Below are 20201 nucleotides of genomic sequence, written 5' to 3'. Positions count from 1 at the left end.
GGGGCTGGGTTAAGGCTGCATGGTGGGAGCGCAGGGCTCCATTCTTTAGAATAGCTTCATTAGGAAAAACACAAACAAACACCTCCCTGGAAGCGGCAGGCTTTCTGTTTACTGTCTCCCCAGAGTTTCCAGCTGAGAAGCAACTTGAACATTACTCTGTCTTGTGGTTTCATTGCTATTTTCAGTGAGCTTAGCATCATGAAGGCAGGTTTGAAGCTGTTGTGCTCTCCCCTGAAGTCATGACTGAGATCCTTTTCCAGTGCTGAGGATGGGACTGAAGTAATCAACCCAGTTCCAAGGTGAACACTTGGAGGTTCACAGGGTGATGTGGACTATCATTTTAATCTGCTCACCATTTGCCAGAGTGGAGACATGGAGCACTGACTTTCCTTGGAAATTTAAAATCATTCTGAGAAAACGAGAATGAAGGAAATTCAGATGTTTAAATACCAATATGCCCCCCTTCTTCTTTCTCACAGGACCTTAGCTTAAGGTGGATGTCTAATGACTGTGACCTCCCTTTGTGCCCACTCACTGACAGAGGACACACAGTGAGACAAAACCATTTCCATCTCAAAAACATGCCCAAACTTCCCCTGCACAAAGGCAGCAAGGGAGGGACTCTGTCTTGAGATGAGACAGTTGAAATAAGTTTGATAAAATTAATTTTGGATGTCAGGCCAAACTATGAGCCAAGTAAGAATAAGGTAATCTTGAAATGAAGGACAACTTCCAGCAGCTTCTGGGATTTCTTGGTACTGAGCCAGGGAGGAGTTTGGAGTCTCAGAACCAGCTCTGCTCTCTTCTTGACAGAGGGCAGCAATTCACTGGCCAAGGGATTATTATGTCCTACTGTTTCAGAGTGTGAAGCATTTGGAAGCTGCTGAATGGAGCCAAAATAAGATCATAGGTGCAATGAGGACTTTTTGTCAGACATATGCCCTCATACTGCAGATTTGCTCCAGCAAAACTATCTCATCCACAAGTATAAGGAGGACAGCCCATCATAGCAGCCTTTTACATCTTCTGGAAAGTCATCTCAAGAGATTCCTGGTGATAAAACATTTCATTTGCTCCAGTTAGGGTCCTTCGATGATCAGATCAGATTTCATATGGATAAACTGCAGCCAGCTAGATAGAAAACACTAAAATACTTCACTCAACAGTTCCAATTTCAAGTTCAACTCAATGTCACAAAAATAGCCTTGCTTAGAAAATATCTGTGAATCAAGATGCTTAGTGCTTCAACATCCAAGAAGATCTATCTAAATAGCAGCATTAACAAAGTGATAGTGTGTCCAGACTCTATGTGCAATAAAGGAGAAAGCACTGAGATTATCTGTATGGCTGTGTTTAACTCTTAGATTAAATTTTTCATCTGTATTTCTAGACTTTAAGATTTTGCTCTATAAGTGGGCAGCAAACTCTGACCTCACAAAGCAGAAGTTTCTGCAGCAGTTTTAGTGTGTTGCAAAAACTGAGTTTTGAAACATAACAAAGAAAAGCAGTCTCTGTGGACAGGATTCAAACTCTCTGTTTACAGGCAAGTAGAGAAAGCCCCTCTGATGGAAAAGATACAGCAACAACAAAATTTTCATTTAAACAAACACCAGATACTAACTAGCTAACTCTTTCAGATAACATCCATGACTTACTGAACTGTTGCAAAAACATAGTCATTGTGTTGCTAAAAGAAAGTGAATGTTTGGTTTAAACACAGCTGCAAAAATACCTGGAAAGAAATCTAGAGTCTTGAGTCTCACATCATTTTGAAAATGAAGTGAAATGACAAGAAGGACTTACCAAATGCAATACTTTTACCTTATTCTCAATCATATTTTGCATTGTACAAGTAAATAATCATGAGACTTCCTGTTTTGTAGCTAAAGCTTGACAAACTAATGATCCATAAATTTACAATGTAGAAACCATTCAGATGAACTTCTGAATCATGTTGTGAGTGAAGTTTGCCTTTCTGCAAAACAAAGACCTCAAAACTGCATAGCCATTCTCAGATTTTAACTGGGAGTCTGAGGCATCCTTGTATAGTGATTCCACAATTTTTTTTATTTTTATTTTAATTCAAAGGCAGAGTTTCTGCAGTAGAGTCTATGCAGATACCTCTGAAATGGAGGGAAATATTTTCCATCTGTGCCTGTGCTGACCCCTGTGTTGAAAAAAAAGTAAAAGCATAGAAACCTTATCACTCATACATTTTCTATCTGTATTGGTGGCTTGAGCTTGGCATTGAGCACTTGTGGCTTCCTTTTACATAAAGGATGTGTCACTAATTGCAGGTGTCCCAGGTGAAGGCATCTACATCTGTACAAGTCACCTTGGGCTGCTGTCACAGAGAACAGAGAATCAGCCAGAGCAATTCCCAGGCTGCATGTGATGCAGCCCAGGGAGAGGAGAGCGTTTGGTCACATGAACTTGACTGTATTGACACAGCCCCTGATGAAAGGATAGCAAGTACACTGCACAGGCTTGGGCAAAAGGATGGCATCCAGAGGGACCTGCACAGGCTTGAGAGGTGGCCCCATGGAAACCTCATAAATCAGCAAGGCCAAGTGCAAGGTGCTGCACCTGGGTCAGGGAAATCCTCAGTATCACACAGACGGGGTGAACTGAGAAGGACTTGTGGATATAAATAGACAGAAATTAGATATGGTCTGGCAATGTGCATTCACATCCCAGAAAGCCAGCCACATCCTGGTCTGCATAAAAAGCAGCATGGCCAGCAAGTCAAGGGAGGTGATCCTGTCCCTCTATTCCACTCTCATGAAGAAAGGCTGAGAGACTTGGGGCTCTTCAGCATGAAGAAGAGAAGGCTTTGGGGACAGCTCCTTGCAACCTTTCAATATATAGATGGGCCTTACAAGAAAGATGGAGAGAGACTTTTTACTGGGGGTTGTACCAAAAGAACAAGGGTATTGGCTTCAAACTAAAAGAATATGAAAAGGACATAAATAATTATTGCAATGAGGGTAATGAGGCAGTGAAACAGGTTTCCCAGAGAAGCTGTCACATCTCTGCAAGTGTTCAAAGCCAGATTGGATGGTCAATGGCAGTGCAGTGTGGGCTAGATGATCTTTGAAGGTCCCTTCCAACCCAAGTCAGTCTGTGATTCTGTGATAAGTAGCTCAAATGTAGGAACTACAGTGTTGTCCTCTACTGCTAGGAGAGACTGGTCCCTTCCACAACCTGTGTGCTAGGCTGAGAAATGTCAAGGCTGAGGTACCTGACAGTGTAGGCTTCTATAATGACCAAGACAGTCAAAGCCCAGGCTGTGTGAAAAAAAAATCTTGAACACATGTTTGGAATTTGCTGTTTTGAGAGGCAGGTTTGGTCTGGCAAAGGCTTAGAGGTGTAGATTAGTCCTGAAAGATTTGTTAGCCCTGTCTTAAGCGACCAAGTGCACATACCCTCATTATCTTCAGTGCACTTTTTAGCAGATACAAAATGTACACAACCAGTCAAAATAAAATTACCTTCTTCCTTTTGTACATCACCTAATTAGATGTTTGCTTTCTATCTGTACTGTCTATGCCTGCATTAGCCTTAAAAGTCTTTTCTAATCTCTGTGCATGTGAAGACAGCTACATTTTTAGCACAGTAACACTACGCATGACGGCTCCCAATGCCAAGAAATAGTAAAGCTTTGAGGAATGCTTGTCAACACGTCTGTTCCACTCCTGTGAACATAATCACCATCCACCATTACATCAGAATTAAAGGACAAAATTGCATTTGGTGGGAAAGGGAGTGTGGGTAACTACTGAAGTAGAAGTAGCTTCTGGTTATAGTGGGCAGGACAAGAATAATGAGTTCGGCTTCTGGCAAGGAAGATTTACGTCAGACATTAGGAAATATTTCTAATGATAAGAACAGTAAAGAACAGGAATTGCCTGAGGATGCTGTGACACCTCTACACTGGAGGTCTTTAAAAACAAGGAAGATTCACATTTGTCAGGAGTGGCCTGGGTACAGGAGATCCTGCCTTGGCTATCTGTACCTATCAGGTAACATCCCTTCAGCTCCAGGTTGCCACCATGCACAATAATTCCCTATGGTCTTGTTCTGGGGTTGTGGAACTAAAAAGAGAAATAAATTAATGACACTCTTAGGGTACTATTCTTAGCAGGAAGCTTACCAGAAATCAGGGAACTTTCTAGGAAGATCTCGGGACCCTGAAGCCTTCATCAAGTCCCTCTAGCCAGCAGAAAATTATAATCATAATCCCTTGTGTACTCAAATGAGACCTTAGAGGTGCTGGCCATGGTCCTTGAGCCATTCAGTCATCTGATGTTTGAGTTCTAGGAGATTATCAAGTAGGACACAATGGAAAAGAGTGGAAAAATCTCCCAGGCACATTTCAGACAATGCAGGCAGTGCAGTGAGCTCTCATGGCACACTGGTTTGTAAGGTACTAATTCTTCAAACCTGATCCTGGCTGGGAAAATGAAATTCCCCAAAATGAAACATCAGTGTTTTCACCCATGAACAGATGACAGTTGTATAAGATAAAAGGCATCATAAGTAGTACTGCACTTAGACATGTAGAGGCAACTACAGGAACATTTTATGTTTTAAAATTATATGTATATAAAATCTGATCAGCAGCAAATAATGTTTCAAGTGCTTTAGATTTTCTCCTGTCATTTCTCTGACAGGCAGGAAGGACTTCTGGGATTGATACAGCTCAACCTGTCTGTGTGAGACAGAATTTATCTCTAGATTCCCTATTTCCTTTCATGAAAGGATAAAGAACAGGACTTACATTACAACAAGACTTACAGGTCTTCTAATTGTTTAAGTCTTCATTGTTTCCTACACACATATCCTTCTTCCTTCATGGGTCTGCAAATTTATAAAATTTTATACTATTTTAAAATCAAAAAATAAAAGAAAAAATAAAAAATAAAGGAGAAAATTATATGCAGTTCCAGTGGTCAGGAAAACAATACACACACTGATTTCTGATTATCAGTATCTTTGGTCAGTATGTGTCATACATAATTGGTAAGGAGCCTTTGGTTGGACATTCACTTTCACCATAAATGATACTTTTGGATAAATTGAAATAACAAAAAAAGATCTAAATGTCTGCTTGTTCCCAAAGCAGACAGGTAAAATGGGTAATGGTCTCAGTGCTCTACCTCATTTATCATAATGTCTGAAGCCAAGTTTTAACTTGCTGTAAAATCTGGAATAATCCCCTGAATGCCACACATAGTGAAAAAATTGTTAACAACTCTTGATTCCCTCTCACAGATATTTATAAGGGGATTATGGAAACCACTCAGCAGTGGCCAAATATTGTTTTACTGGAGTAAACAGAAGCAAAAACTCCCCATAAAGGTCTGAAAAGTCTCATATAATAGTTCTGTGAAGGAGAATTAAACTCAAATGACATTTTAATTATCACAGCTTCACAGTGAAATAGAGCTGCTCCCAGTGAGGCCCCCAGCCCAATTTAGTGCCACAGGGAATAAGAGAACAGGACCTTTTCCCTCATACCATATGTAGTGCTTACAGTGAGAACTATCCATGTTTCTCCTTTGCCCCACACTTTGCATTTAACATGCATTACACAAGCACAGGTGGGACATTTTCTGAATAAAAAGTTGTTTAAAAGCAAATGGGCATAAGCAATAAGGGAGAACCCAAAATTGTCCATACTAGAGCTCCATCTAGCTATTAACTAATCTTTATCAAACACAAGGAGCTGCCCTATGGATAGCTCACCTTGAAAATGCACACGGTTATGATCCAGCTGGACCAAAATGAAGCATATTCTCCTATTAATGTGCAAATGAGCAGTGTCTAATAGTGCTAATCAACGTTGCTCAGGAAAAAAATGTGTCCTTAAAAAGTTAATGGTAAGTAGCAGATGAGCAGAAGGGTTTTCTAGTGACTAGTTAGCCACTCCCTGTGCTGCCCACTGGTGCTTCTGGACAGTTGTTTCATTAGGAGAAGCTTCACATCAAGCCATGCTGCTTTTTCAAATAGAAATCTATCCAATTAAGAACCTTATTTCTTCTGAGCATCCAACTATGTAGGCTTAACTGAACTCCTGATGATGACTAAATCTTTTTATCCTTTGTAATATATTTTTACTGTGTACCCCTGTGTGAGACGGAAATACTTAAACTGATAATGACAAGTGGGTGGGAAGGTATGTGTCAGGCAAAATGCCGTGACTAAACTCCCATTTGCAGTGAGGCAGCAAGCTCAGGCACTGGCAGGAAAAACATCTCATTGAATCAGCACTTCCCAAACCAGTGTGTGAAACAAACATGCAGCAGCATTGCCAAGTTTTACAGCAGAGAACAAAGGATGCCTGGGAGTTGAATTGGATCCTAGTGCTTAAAATCTTTCAGTATAGGATGCTGCCCTACTTCTGATTCTTTGGTTAGCTTATGTTGCATTGGCTTGGGTATCTCTCCACAGCATTACTCTACATAGTGCAGACAGGCAGACTCCTACTTGTTTTATTCATCAATTCTCCCCACATTTTGCTATTCCTGCACTCTTTTATCCATTTTTAGGATAAGTAAATAGACTCTGCTTAGTTTCTATTGAGCAGCAATAATAGTCTAAGCCATGGGAGTGGGAACATTTCCCCATTTGTCTTGCCACGCTTTCCAAGGCATGCTGCTGAAGGGGAGGGTGTTTTCAGGGAACTCAGTGATCTTGGCTTTACCCAGGGAAAGTTCCTTGCTCACTGGGGAGGTTTTGGGAAAATAAATAATTCTGTGACCCTGTTCCTGAGACGCTTTGGGCTGGTGTAAAACTATACCTGCCAATCCTTTGCAAATGGCAGCGACTTTAATGCCATTTGAGAATATGCTTTAGATGTTCCTCTAGGACATTGCACATGTCCTGACTGGCAAAGCAATGCAGTTATTACAATTGACCTAGACTTAACCTTTGATCCTCAGAGAAGAGCTCTTAAGTCATTTTTTATTAGTCATCTCTTCTGGGTCATGCCTCTGCATCTTCCTCTGTCACAATCCTTTCCTAACTCACCTCCAGGACAGATGCTGGCTGGCTCCTGGCTGCATATGCCAAGGGAGAAATACACTCTACCTACTTCTGTTAATACCCCAAGGGCCCCACTTATCTTTCTGAAGGAAGCCTGGGAAAGTCTAGCAAAAGCTGTGTTTTATACCTCTGAAGCTTCTGATGAGAATACAGATTGCAGCACAAAGTTGACTCAAGGTATGCCACAAGGCAGCCAACTCTGAGGGCAATCAGAGTGAGGAAAGCACTGCCTGCCTGGGACACAGCTACGGCAGCAATTCCTGGCACAGGGATGTCCTTGGGCCTTGCAGAACTGGGGGGGTCCTTCCAGCCTGGGCTTGGAGATCCAGGTGATAAACCAGTCAGATAAGGGTGGCAAAGCTATATTCATTGCCATGTTCTGTAGAAGATGCAGAAAGAACTACCCAAGCCCTGAGCCTGTCCTCAATACCACAGCCTCAGGTATTGTTACTTTATTTTTGATTACAAAAAAGACCCAGCTGGCTTCCCCAAGTTGTTTTCCTTCAAAAATATCCTTGACATGGTACAACAGTGACAAGCCTTCTCAACTCTGTGATGTACCCACTGAGGTCTCCAAATAGCTGTGGTGAGCTGACTCTGACTGGACATCAGATGTCCACCAAAGTTGCTTTTATCAAGCCTCTACTCAGCTGGACAGGGGATAAAAAATAAAACAAAAGTCTCATGAATCAAGGTAAGGACAGGGTAAGATCACTCACCAGTTACCATCAAGGGCAAAACAGCCTCAGCTTGGGGAAAAGTTTTTGATTGATTCCCAATCAAATCAGAGCATGATAATGAAAAATAAAACCAAATCTTGAAACACCTTCCTCCCACCCATCCCTACTCCCTGGCTCAACTGCTCCTACCATTCTCTGTCCCTGCTCCTTCCCAGCAGTGCAGGGTGACAAGGAATGGAAGCTCACAGAAGTGGTTAGTTCACCACTCGTCTTTCTCCTTCCTTCTCAGGAGGAGGAGTCCTCACATTCTTCCATCTCCAGTGTGGGGTCTCTCCTGTGGGGAGACAGTTCTCCATTAATTTCTCCACTCTGAGTTCTTAGCACAGGTTGCAGTTCTTGGTGCTCTTGCCAGCAAACCTGGTTCAGCACGGGGTCCTCTCTCCACAGCGCCACAGATCCTGCCAGGAGCCTGCTCCACCATGGGCTTCCCACCGGCTCTCACCCTCCCTCAGGCATCCACCTGCTCTGGTGTGGGCTCCTCCATGGGCTGCAGGTGGATCTCTGCTCCTCTGTGGACCTCCATGGGCTGCAGGGGCAAAGCTGCATCACCAGAAGTTGCCTCATGGGATGCTCCTGGAGCACCTCCTGCCCCTTGGCCAACCTGGATGTCTGCAGGGCTGTTTCCCTCATATATTCTCATTCTGGCTGCTGTTGAGCAGCAATTTTCCCCACCTTCTAAAATCTGTGATCCCAGAGGCATTATCACTGTCACTGTTGGGCTCAGCCATGGCTGGCACGGGTCTATCCTGCTGACATTGGCTCTGTCAGACATGGAGGAAATTTCTGACAGCTTTTCAAAGAAGCCACCCACTGCCAAAACCTGGCCACACAAACCCAATGCAAAAGCAGAGGGCTCAGACATGGACACAGGATCTTGCAGAGCTGAGGAGAATAGGAACTCTGGGAATATCCCACAGGAGATCACAGTTCCTGAGTAGGTATGACCATGCTAAAGTGCTGCAGAGAGCTGTAAGCTCCAGCAAACTTTATTAGTTTGCATCCTCCTGTGTTTTGGGACTGAGCAGAGCTCCCTGCCATTGTCCTGATAGTAGGGCTAGGAGCCCCAGGAGCCCCTCAGGAGCCCCAACATGCTTCCTGACTGCAGGTAATCCATCACTGCCTGGCATGCTGTAGGCAGGCATTGCCTCCTGTGTTCACTTTGGGAGCTGAAAATCTCCCCAGGCTCTTTGGCTGCTCCCAGCAGTATCCTAGTGAGACTGGCCCATTGCTGCTCTTCCTTCCTTGGGAATGTCCTCTGGGGATGACTGAGAATATTTGCCTTGCTGCAATTTTCACATCAAATGCATAAACCTGGTCAACCCTTACTAGCAACGCTCCTCATTTTCAGACTTGAAGATCTCAGGATCTCAAGAGGATATTTTTAAAGGCAGCATTATCTTGACTATCATAGCACACAGTGAGGGAAAAATATGGAGAACACACTAGGCATACAGATGGCTCTAAACACAGCTGTAGCATCATAGATGTGACAGAGCTAATACATAAAACATACAGGATTAAAGCGTTCAGCACCTTGACCCAGCTGTTAATGGAAGTGGGATTCTCAACACTTCTGACACAGGTCGTTAGTCCAAAACCAAAGAAATAATTCATCACTGACTGCACACTACTGGCCTTTTGTTTTAAATAAAAGGGATGAGAAGCACTGTCAGATAAACTCTACTGTCCTGCCTTGATTTTAACAAAGCAGATTCCAACCCAGATCTGCTCAAGACTTTTCAGAGAGGGAGCAGAGGTGTGTGCCCCATCAGAGGGGATTGAGAGGTGGCTTCTCTGCTTGCAGGTGATGGATGTGGTAGGGAAGAGGCTGAGCAGGGCTTCAGGGCTGTTCCAGGGGGATGCAGCTGAGGTGATGAGATGCATGGAGTTAGCAAAGTTGTTTTTCCTTTCCCTTCCACAAGTATCCCACCTCCTTCCAAGACTCCAGCCTGCCTGTCCTGTGTCCTGATGTTCATTGACTAAACACCAGCATCATAATCATTTTTACACCCAGCAGTCAAATATCTGCTTTGCCAAGTGCATAACACCGGCCCTGATTCTCAACCACAAACTGCAGGGAAAAGCAACTTAACCAGCTGAGCTGGAGCACAGAGTCTGAGAAGCTGAGGTTTGATCTAGAGCCTGTTGAAACAATAACAAGGATTCACACTGGTCTTAGTGAATCAGTGAACCAAGCCCCATGTGGCAGTCTGCTTGTTTTGAGTCCATCTTGTAAGGGTAAATGACTGTATTGGCTGCTTTGGGGGTTTTTGCTTATTGTTTTGTTTAAGTTATTTGCCATGAGAAACATCTCACCAAAATCACAAACATACACATGACTCCCAGATCACCTTGCATGATCTGTTTATGTTTCTCAAAAACAACAAAGGGCAAAGAACTGCCCTATTTGAATGTGCTAGGTCATAGTCAAAAGAGTCAAGTAATATTTCCCTGTAAGGGCTAGTATTTATATATGAATCAAGTATCAAATTAGTCTGACAAGTTAATCCATTAACCTACCCTTCATCTAATAAATACCAAAGAGAACAGATTCCTATTGATCTTAGCTGTTGCAGGGACTTTGGGCTCTTTAAACTCAGTATTGCCCATAGTTAACGGGACCATCAGAGTTAAACCCTTCACATACACTGTCTGCTTTCTCATGTCTTATAATAATTCCCCGAGCTGTTACTCTTATCTGCTCCAGCTGCTTCTTCATTTACTTATTTGTTTATACGTATCCTGTGCTCTCACACTGAGTTCATCCCTGAAAAACTTTGGCAAGCTATTTTCTTCTTCCACAGGATTTACTCCACCTAATCTGATGTTAGTTCTTAAAGAAGCCATACCACAAAATTGGTCTGCTTGTCTCTTGTGGTCACCATTTCTGAGCTGTCACTGGCACAAGAACCAGACCCAAACCCCCATCATTATTCATGGAAACTCTCTTGCCCATTTCACTGGGAATCACACTTGTGGCAGCTCATCTCCCTACAGTATAAGAAAGGCAATATTGGCACAGCAGAACCCAGCAGAAAGTAAAGCATCAGCTGGCTGTCAGCAAGCACCCAGTTTATAACAGAATTATACAGTCAGATTTTAGAAAGATTTGGAAAGAAAAAAATTTATTAGACCTACTCTAGCAAACCCAGATATGGTGTTCCAACCCCATGACAGACCCATCTTAGTCTTTTGCTTGTCAGGGGTGAGCAAAAAGAGACCTTCTCAAATCTCAAACCGGGAGGAATAGAGGCTGGTGAATTAACCCCCACACAACACAGGTTGGCTTTGCAATCCAACCTCAATCTAACAAATCTGTTTAATTTTACAAAATTAACTTCCTCTCTCAGAAATTCTTTCCCCTTCTTCCACCCACCTTCTCCATGATCACTCCCCCTGTTGCTCTTTAAATTTTGGCACCCATTTCTACACCATTACAGACTGCAGGCTGGAAACCCACAGTGACCCTACTCACAAAGAAGAAAGCTTCCCTTCTGCTTCCGAGCAGTGTCAAGAAACTCACATGCAAGTTGGATTTCACATTACTTGTTCTTTTGGGAAGGCGCTCATCTCACACCTTTTCTTTAAGTTAAAATTTTCACATAATTCTTAATTTGTAAGAGAACAGTAAAGGATTCACTATTAACATATTGACTTACAGCTAAGATGTTGGAACAGACAAGCTTAGAAAGTCAATGCTGACATCACAACATTTGTAAAGGTGATTAAAATCTTGGAAGCACCAACAACAGCTTGTTAACAAAGGTAATCAGTGCTTTTCTTTTTTCCCCTTTCCTTATTAGAAGAATGGGATTTCTGTTCAAAATGTCCTTCTCCATAAACATAATCCATCCCATTATATTTGCACTGCTATAGAATGGACTTCTTTTCCTTTTGTTTTTAACTCTTTTAAAAGGAAAAACATCACTTAAAGGAAAAGGGAAGCTACACCAGAGCATAAATGTCAGGGGTATAAAGGAAGCCATCATCAGCCACCCCTAGTGACTAATAAATGTCAGTAAAATTCATTCCACATCTGGAATGTGGCCTGTAGAAAATCCGACAAGTATAAATCACTACCTTCGATCAGAATATAAATCCTGATGTGATGCAAATAATGCATAGCTCATGTGTTTGTGTATTTTACTGTGGTATCAAGAGGAGGAAGGAAGGGCCAGGTGACAGGATACAGGGAAGTTAGAAAATAACTTTGTCCATTTCAAGAAACAATACACTGTTTCCAGCGGAAGAATATTTTTTAGAAAGGAAATTTACTCTCTCCTGCCTCTCCACTGCTAACTACTCCTCCCCCACTTTTGAAGCCTCCAGCAAAAAAGAAATTAAGATATTTTGAACTCTGCAATCAGAAGGTCACAAAATACCAGCTTGGCTGTACTGGCTACATTCACTTTTCCTTTGTACAGCAGTTATTTGGATCAGATGTAAGTACATGTCCTGGTTCATCTCCTTGGAATATTTGCTCCTTCCCCCATCACTGCAGTTCACCAGAGGGTCATGCCAGCAGCTCCTCACTGATTTTCAAGAGACCACAAAGGTCTCGCAAAGCTGACTGTCAACCAATGCAGCCAAGCTGACACTGTCTTTCTCTATTTTTTCCCCAGGAGATGGTAAGCTATGTATGGCACACAGATTTGATCCAAAGCCCACAAAAGCCAATAAAAATGTAAAGGAAAACCCTCTCCATGGTTTTCACAGCATGGCAAGGGGGACCTTTTTACTCTGACTCTGAACACGGAGCTGTGCAGCAGACAGCGACAGCACAGCTTCAGTGACTGACTGGGATATAGTCTCTCCCACATGGATTTGCTGTTTGATATTTTCCTCACAGCTCCTGATTCCTTCTTCAATATTCTAGACTGCCACAGAAAAAAAAAAAGTTATTAAAACTCATGGTTAACTGTTAAACTGTGCATATGAGTGGAGGGAAACAATAGGAAATTCATATCATGAAGCAGCAGCAGAGGAGAAGTTAGCCATCTAGTCTCAGCTAGCTCTCCAAGCACAATGGTTTGCTTGGCTGTACTGTGAACTGGAACAGGGAAGTAATCCAGTTTCTTCAAACCTTGTCCTCTGCAAGCTGCAGCAGCTCCCAGAGTCACTGCACAACACAGCTGCATGGGCTGCTGGGTTATCCCAGCTGGAAAGATGGGGCTAATGTGTGGGGCAGGAACACATGACAGGAAAATAAAAATACTTCAAACTGATCCTGTTGGTGAAAATTGTGTACTGAAACAAGAGTTTGCCTCTGATAAGGAGTGTCCTGGCTCACCATTTGACATGGGTAATGGGGGAGCACTACCATGTCCATCCAAGGCTTCTTATGCATTTCTTCCATGGGGACTTTCAGCTCTTGAGCCAGCAATTTTTCTGTCTTTGAGGTACCTTATGCATCATTAATGACACATGTACCTGAACCCAGAAACTCTTGCCAGAGATTAATAAGTGGGGTTATGATAAGACTTATTTTCACACAGATAACGGGAATATCCAGAGCTATAAATATTGCTAACCAATGCCTCTTTGTTGTTCAACCTCATTCTTAAAAATTTAAGCCAAAATCTAAACATTACAGATATAAAACAGACCTACTAGAGTATGAAAGGGGAGAAAAAGAGGAACATTATCCCTTACCTACCAACTAGGAGAATCTTAAACCTTTCCCGAGACCCACGCTTTGGTGGAGATTTGGAGCCAGAGGCCAGATGGGCCTTTGCCCAGCTCCAGGAGCTCTCATCCTCTTGCTTGCTGTTGACTATATGGATTTCTGCTGGAATGCAGATCACATAATTAGTGCCATACGAATGGAGAAGGGATTCATCATGACCATTCCTGAACCCAACAGGGTCTTCAAAACGTTTCTGAAAGAAAACAGGAAGCTGCCAAAAAGAAGTGGACATCTCTGGTCCAACAGTTGGATCTTTTGTTTGAAACCAAGAAAAGCACCATTCAGGACTCTAATTGATTAAAACTGAGTGCAATTGCCAGAGCACCAATAATTGCTGGAAGAGGGCAACGGTCACCCTAACGCGTTGTCACTTCAGAGGAAGTTGAACACTAACAACCGATCAAGCAGCATTAGTTAAAAGTAACCTTTTAATGACCCCTGATTTCTCCTTGAGGAAATACTTCCTACAGAATTTGCATTATGGTTTGCAATGCTAGTGCATTTGTCTTTGAATACCTTATTTATTTTAAATTTTAAAATATGCAGAACTCTTCACTGCTCCATTCTGGCTGCACACTCTAAATGCCTTCTGTCGTGATCTTAGGATGAACCCCAGGAATTTTACAGCTCGTCTAAATTTGTCCCATCCTTCCTGCTTGCTCACAATAAAACCACTTATTTTGCTAACTTTTCTGCAGCTGCCATTTCTTCTACTTGTCTTGTTTTGCTTGATTACTTACCCACAATTAACTCACTTATTTTTATAACTTTTTTATTCACCGACTTATGTGTAACATACATATCTCCCTTTTCCATAATATTATGTTCAACATTGCAGGAATATTACTGATAGTCCCATAAACTATGTTTTTCTTCCAGCCTGAATGTTGGATTAGCATGAAAACCTGGGAATCACCACTCTTATTTACACAAGGAAAAAAAAAACCAAAACATATTGCATTCCAGGCTTTTTCAGTAAAGATATAAAATTTAAGACTATTTCATAAAACCAGCTGCAAGGAAAATGCACTCAAAATATTTCATTGAAAAAATTAACCATTTAAAAAGGATTTTAAGTTCTGTGGAAACATATCTACCTTTCAGGTCATCTGGATTTTTTGTTTTTAAATTAATTACTTTCTCAATTGTGCTCAAACCTAAGAAATTTTGAGACTAGCTTTGTTTTATTTTTCTTCGGTGACACATTTCTTACATTCCATTATTCTGCTAGGTGATGTATGCATATTAAAATACCTCTTTCAAAACCTCCAATCTTTATCACAAAGAAGAATCAAACCAAGAAGACATAAAGCAACATCTTGGTATACCAACATCTTGAATACCAACATCCCTAAATTCTCATATTTTTCTAATTCAGATTGTGCCTTGGCCTTCTTTTATGGCTTACAGTGTTGTCTAAAAATATACAGCAAGCATTTAAAGCCCTTTTATATGCTGCCAAATTACCAGACACCTCTAGGAGACAGTGTAAATATCAAAGTATTAATAACTAAACATTAATTAAAATACCAATAAATAAAACCTCTCTTTACAAGTGAAAAGTGGAATTATGAGAGGTAATCTCATTCTGTCAAGACAAAATAAAAAAACATTAATGAAGAGGCCTGTAATTAAGTAGAAATATCTGGAAACCCATGGAAACCTTGTGAAGAAGGGAAGCATTTTAAGTGCGAAGAAACTGAGTAACCAAATTAGAGAGGCTTCAACCATGAGTAGGAGAGTATTTCACCTCTGCTCTTCCCTATACCAAGACCAGCTCACAAAGCAGAGGTGACCCCAGAGCACAAATGGGACAAAGAGGCTTCCCCCAAAGCAGGTAGGAGAAGAAATATGAATTACTAAGTAGGCTGAAGGTAGCTGACACCAGAAGAGATTGATGACACATCCCTCAGAGCTTCAGGAGTGAAGAAAACAACCTTCATGCAAGTGATGTGATTCAATGAAGAAGGGTGAACAAAAGCACCTGTATTTGAGGGATTGTATACTTGTCCAGGAGTAGGAAACTCGTCCACATCATCATTTTGCCCTGAACATCCTCCATGGTGAACAGCATGGCTGTGCCCCAGCCTGACCAGGTAAGTTATTTCAACACAATTAAACTGAAATGAGAGCCAAAGGTCCCTGGGAAATATGAAGGATAAGGAGATTTTTGCTACGTTCAAGCATCTCTGCGCCTAGAACTAGAAGAAGGAATATAACTTTTTACCCTAAAAATAGACTTTCATTTTGGGCACTGCTGTCACCAATACATGTATGCAGAAGTGCTTGTCACACTAAAACTTTATCTTCTGCCTGCATCCAGGTGTGTTGCTTTTTTGTTGGATAGATTTTTTTTAAAGTGCAAAAATACTACTTTTGTCCTTAAAAACCTTGTTTCCTTGTTCCAAGTTGACCAGAAAACTTTGCAAGTTCTCTCCTTTCTTCTCTGATCTTAAAATCAGAGTCAAAAGTTGTTTTGAATCCATTAAAATCCATTATTAAAATAATATTGGACACTTGTGCCTGTCTTTTGTCATCAAAGTGGTACATCCCTCCTCTTCAGGACTATGTTTTAGATCCTTTTTTTAGTTGAGGTAGATGATGTATTTGGGATTAATTTGTAACATTCAAAAGCTTTTAGATAACACACCTGTTTTGTAAGAGTAGCACACACTACCCTTAAGTGTTGGGGAAGGAAGGGAATATTGGGCTGTTGCAGACTCTCTATAAAGGGGAAGCAGTCATTCCTCTGGGGTCAGAGTCCAGAGGGTTTGCACTTTGTTCATTCTCTCCTGCCTGCAAACAGGGAATCAGGAAACATTAACACCTACAAGATAAAAGCAAAACCTAAACCTAGAGAAGCAAGCAGTGTTGATCTAACTCTGGATTAGACCCTTGCAACACACATGAGTCTGCCATCAGCTGCTGCGGGTCACACTACAGTGGAGGAAGGGATCTATTATGTTGAGAACTACCTTTGCAGCCAAGACATGAAAAATCAGGCACAAAATCAGACACAAGGAAGGGTATGGGATAACAAAACAATGTTATTTTACTGTGAGAAGAGCAAGAATCTTTATATGAAAGGGTGTAGTGGAGAACGTCAGGTATGTACATAAAATAAAAGGTTGTTGCAACAAACCCAGAATATTTTGCTAATCTTCACTGAGAAATCAGCTTGAAAAATTCATCCTTGCAAAGTCAGTTGGCCCTGTCTTGTCTGTTGCCCAATCTATTTGACTCAGACCACAATAAAGAGAAAGGTAAAAAGGATACTGATTTCTGATGGACTTCCCTTGAGAACTTGTTGCCTGAGGGGAAAGGTCTGGCTCGGCAGAGGGTTTGCAGAGCAGCCGGGTGTCCGTGGGATGCACAGAGGGAATGCAGACATCTACAGTTCTCCCTCTGCAAGTTTATCTCAGCCTTTATTCTCTTCCTCATCCATTGCTTTGTAGGCCTGGTCTGTTGGCCTGTGGCCCCATTTAGGCAAAGCTCTTGTAGTGATCTGGCTTATCATAAACCTAGTCATTCTAAATTTGTCTGCTCCATCTCCTACCAACATCACCTTGGTGTTACTGAGTCTAGGTATCTACTAGCTCTGTAAGCCCTGATGTTCATCTCCATTTCTCTGGGTATTTAAAGGAAAAACTCATCCAGGTCCAGGCTGCAATAGGGAAGAAAAAAATCTGACAAGTCAAGAACAAAAAAAGAAAATCGAAAAGGGACAAAATTATGAGTCTTGAGAACTCAAAGATGAAATTCAAGCAATGAACTCCATTTGCCCTTCAGACTGGCCTTCCCTTGATTATATGACACGAGGCTGCAGCCTCTCCTCTGCTCTGTGACTCAATTGTCAGGTCCTGATTTGCCTGGGGACAAGTAGGAGAGATGCTGTAGCACTGGGCTGCAGTTCCTGTTCCTGGGGCCCTCAAAGCCACCTCCTCTGCTGCACCCAGTGCCAGCTCCCTGCTGAGACACACCCCAGATGTGCAGGCTACTTTGGGATTTCATTCACGGGCTAGAACTGGATAAATTTGAGAAGTCAGAGGGCAGAATGAGCATGAAGGACAGTAGGTAGATCCTTACATAAACATCATCTGACAGAGAAGAAAATGGTGTCATCTGCTTTCAAAGAAAGCAGCTGGAATCAAGCCCAGAAATTTTCTGCAGCTATCATCACTCAGCCACACTGCACAGAAACTTGAAGACACAGAAATGATACAGTTTGAAAGTGATAGAAGTGCTCCAGTTTGGCTTAAAATTGCACCGGGAATTGGAATTTCACATTTCTGAGCTATGTGTGTGCTTCAGCTCACAGACACCACATATTTATAGTGACTTCCCACTGATAAGGTTGTTAGAAAAGGTTCAGCAAAGTGGTGACATGCATGAGCCCCCTCTCCAAGAGCTAGATCTTGTAAAAGTATAGGCTTCCCACTGGCTTCATGGAGAATTTTTCTTTTGGATCCTTGGACAGTCTGCAGCTCCTAACCCTGTCAACTGGTTGCTCTGACAGCAGTTTGTATTTTAATATGTGATGCAGAATCACTCTATCTTACGTCCTTATGCTGCCTGCTGTCTCAAAGAGCCCCTGTTTGTCTTCTCTGTGTGGATGCATTTCAGTATCAAGAGAATAGATTCCAGTACAGCACAGGCAGCGCTCTCCACTGTTCTGTGCTTTTCTGTAAGCAGCTGCATTCCTGCAAGGTGGGTGTGGAAGGCTGCCAGCTCCTAGTTACTGTCTTTCACACCCTCATTGTATGGGTTATTCTAGCAGTTAGAAGGCAATGAAGCTATCAGACGAATATGTCAGCTTAGGGCTGTATGCATACTTCAGGAACCAGTTTAACAATAGCCTGTGCTTATGCATTTGATTAGGAGTTCAAACACAAGCATGGAAAGAAAAGGAAGCGCAGGACAGTCGTGAGCAGTTGCTCTTACAAGTGGCTGTGGTTCTGTTCACCACGGCAGTTCTGGGTCAATTTACACAGGTGATCTGGCTCTGGGAGCTGGTGGCTTGAGGAACGGTATGAAATAGTTATATTGATATTATCTCTCTAACAATATTTTAGAGACAAAAGACAAAAGGCCAGAGAGTCTTTAAGAAGCTGCTTTATCAGCATGGTATCGGACTATTGCAATCTACAACTGGGGTACTAGAATATGCTTGGTAAGCATATTTTTGCCTTTTTAGGGTGGTCAAAGATCATTTGCTTCTTGCAGTAACTTACTGAAAATAATGCAGAAGCACAGAATACTAAATTATCAGTATAGTACAAAGTTATGTATTATTTACAAGCACAGTGTGAGCTGTCAGGTCAGTTAAATCAGTTATTCACCATTTGTTCAATTTAGCTTTGTGTAAATCTTCATTTTCTCACTCAGCAAATTCCAAATTTACAACAAAGCCTTATGCCATGTCAGTAATGAGAACAGACTGAAAAGCAGAAAAAGGCAGACAGCTTACTAAATTTATAAGCAATTGCTTGAAAAAAAGAATGATCAATGTCTATGCTTTGCTTTTTTTTACCTAGAGTGTGATTTTTGTGTGTAAATCATATATGATATATATCTATATATAAATTTACATTTTGAGATAGAAGAATTAAATTCCATCCATTTCTTGTCTGTTACATACAGCAAGAGATTAAGACATTCCTGTAAGTACCGAGGGATTGATTAGAAGAGGGATTCATGGACTTCTAAAGCTAGAAAGGACCATTATGGACCATGACATCTTGGATCACATAGACCACAAACTTCACACAGGAATTACTATTACAAGCCCATGTCTTCTGATTGGACTAGACTGTATCAGAAGAACTTCTTCTAGCTGCTTCACATCAGTGGGAATATTTACATAGAGCAAGGCAAAAAAGAAAAATGTGCTTATTTGGGTAACCAGAGAACCAGCAGTCAGGCTAGATCTAAAATCTGATCTGCTCTATGATGTACAACTGGAATGCATTGCTAGGAGAATTTATTTGCATTAGAGATTTGAGTGCAGTATTGTTCAAGTAGTGTGGAAACAGTGAGATTATCTACCTTACATATAGACCTCTACTTTGCCCAAGAAAAAACACTCAGCTGAGAAGATAATTTAATCTCTCTCTTTTCCATGCCTGGCTTTTCTTGAGAGGACCCTGGTTATGTCAATATATTGGGAAATGGGAAAATAATAATGCATAAAAACAATGAATTTTTAAAATTATTGATTAAAGTTTACCATTCCTTAGGTGAGCCATGGGAGCTGGCCATGTATACATTTAGTGTGGCTCACTTGTGAACCAAAATGAGTTGGGTCAAACAGATCCAAACAGAAAAACTCATATCTAAGGCTTTTCTGCCGTGGTCATTACTCATTGTTTTCTGTAGTGGTCACTGTTGTACTCACTGAAATGATGTATAATCAGGTCCCTGGTATAGTAAATGAGATTTTTTTTTTCTCTCTGTACTCATCTTTTGAGCAAAAAAAAAAAAAAATTATTGAGGAAATACTAAATCATGCCTTTCTTTTCCTATGTCCAAAATTTGAGTTGAACAGAATTCTTTGAAGGAGTGCTCATAAGAAGGTCCAGGCTCTGCACTTGTTTACCATGCTGCAAGATATAGTTCTAGCCCCAGCTCCTTCACACAAGAGGTTTCCAGTTCTATGCACACTGAATTAGGCCTCCATAGCTGAGTTGTCTTTATGGAGCACAGCCATCCCCATGACCTGTCCTTGTCAC

Source organism: Agelaius phoeniceus, chromosome 1 (assembly GCF_051311805.1).
Source record: "Agelaius phoeniceus isolate bAgePho1 chromosome 1, bAgePho1.hap1, whole genome shotgun sequence".
In the NCBI taxonomy this organism is placed as follows: Eukaryota; Metazoa; Chordata; class Aves; order Passeriformes; family Icteridae; genus Agelaius; species Agelaius phoeniceus.
Note: the sequence above shows the minus strand (reverse complement) of the source record.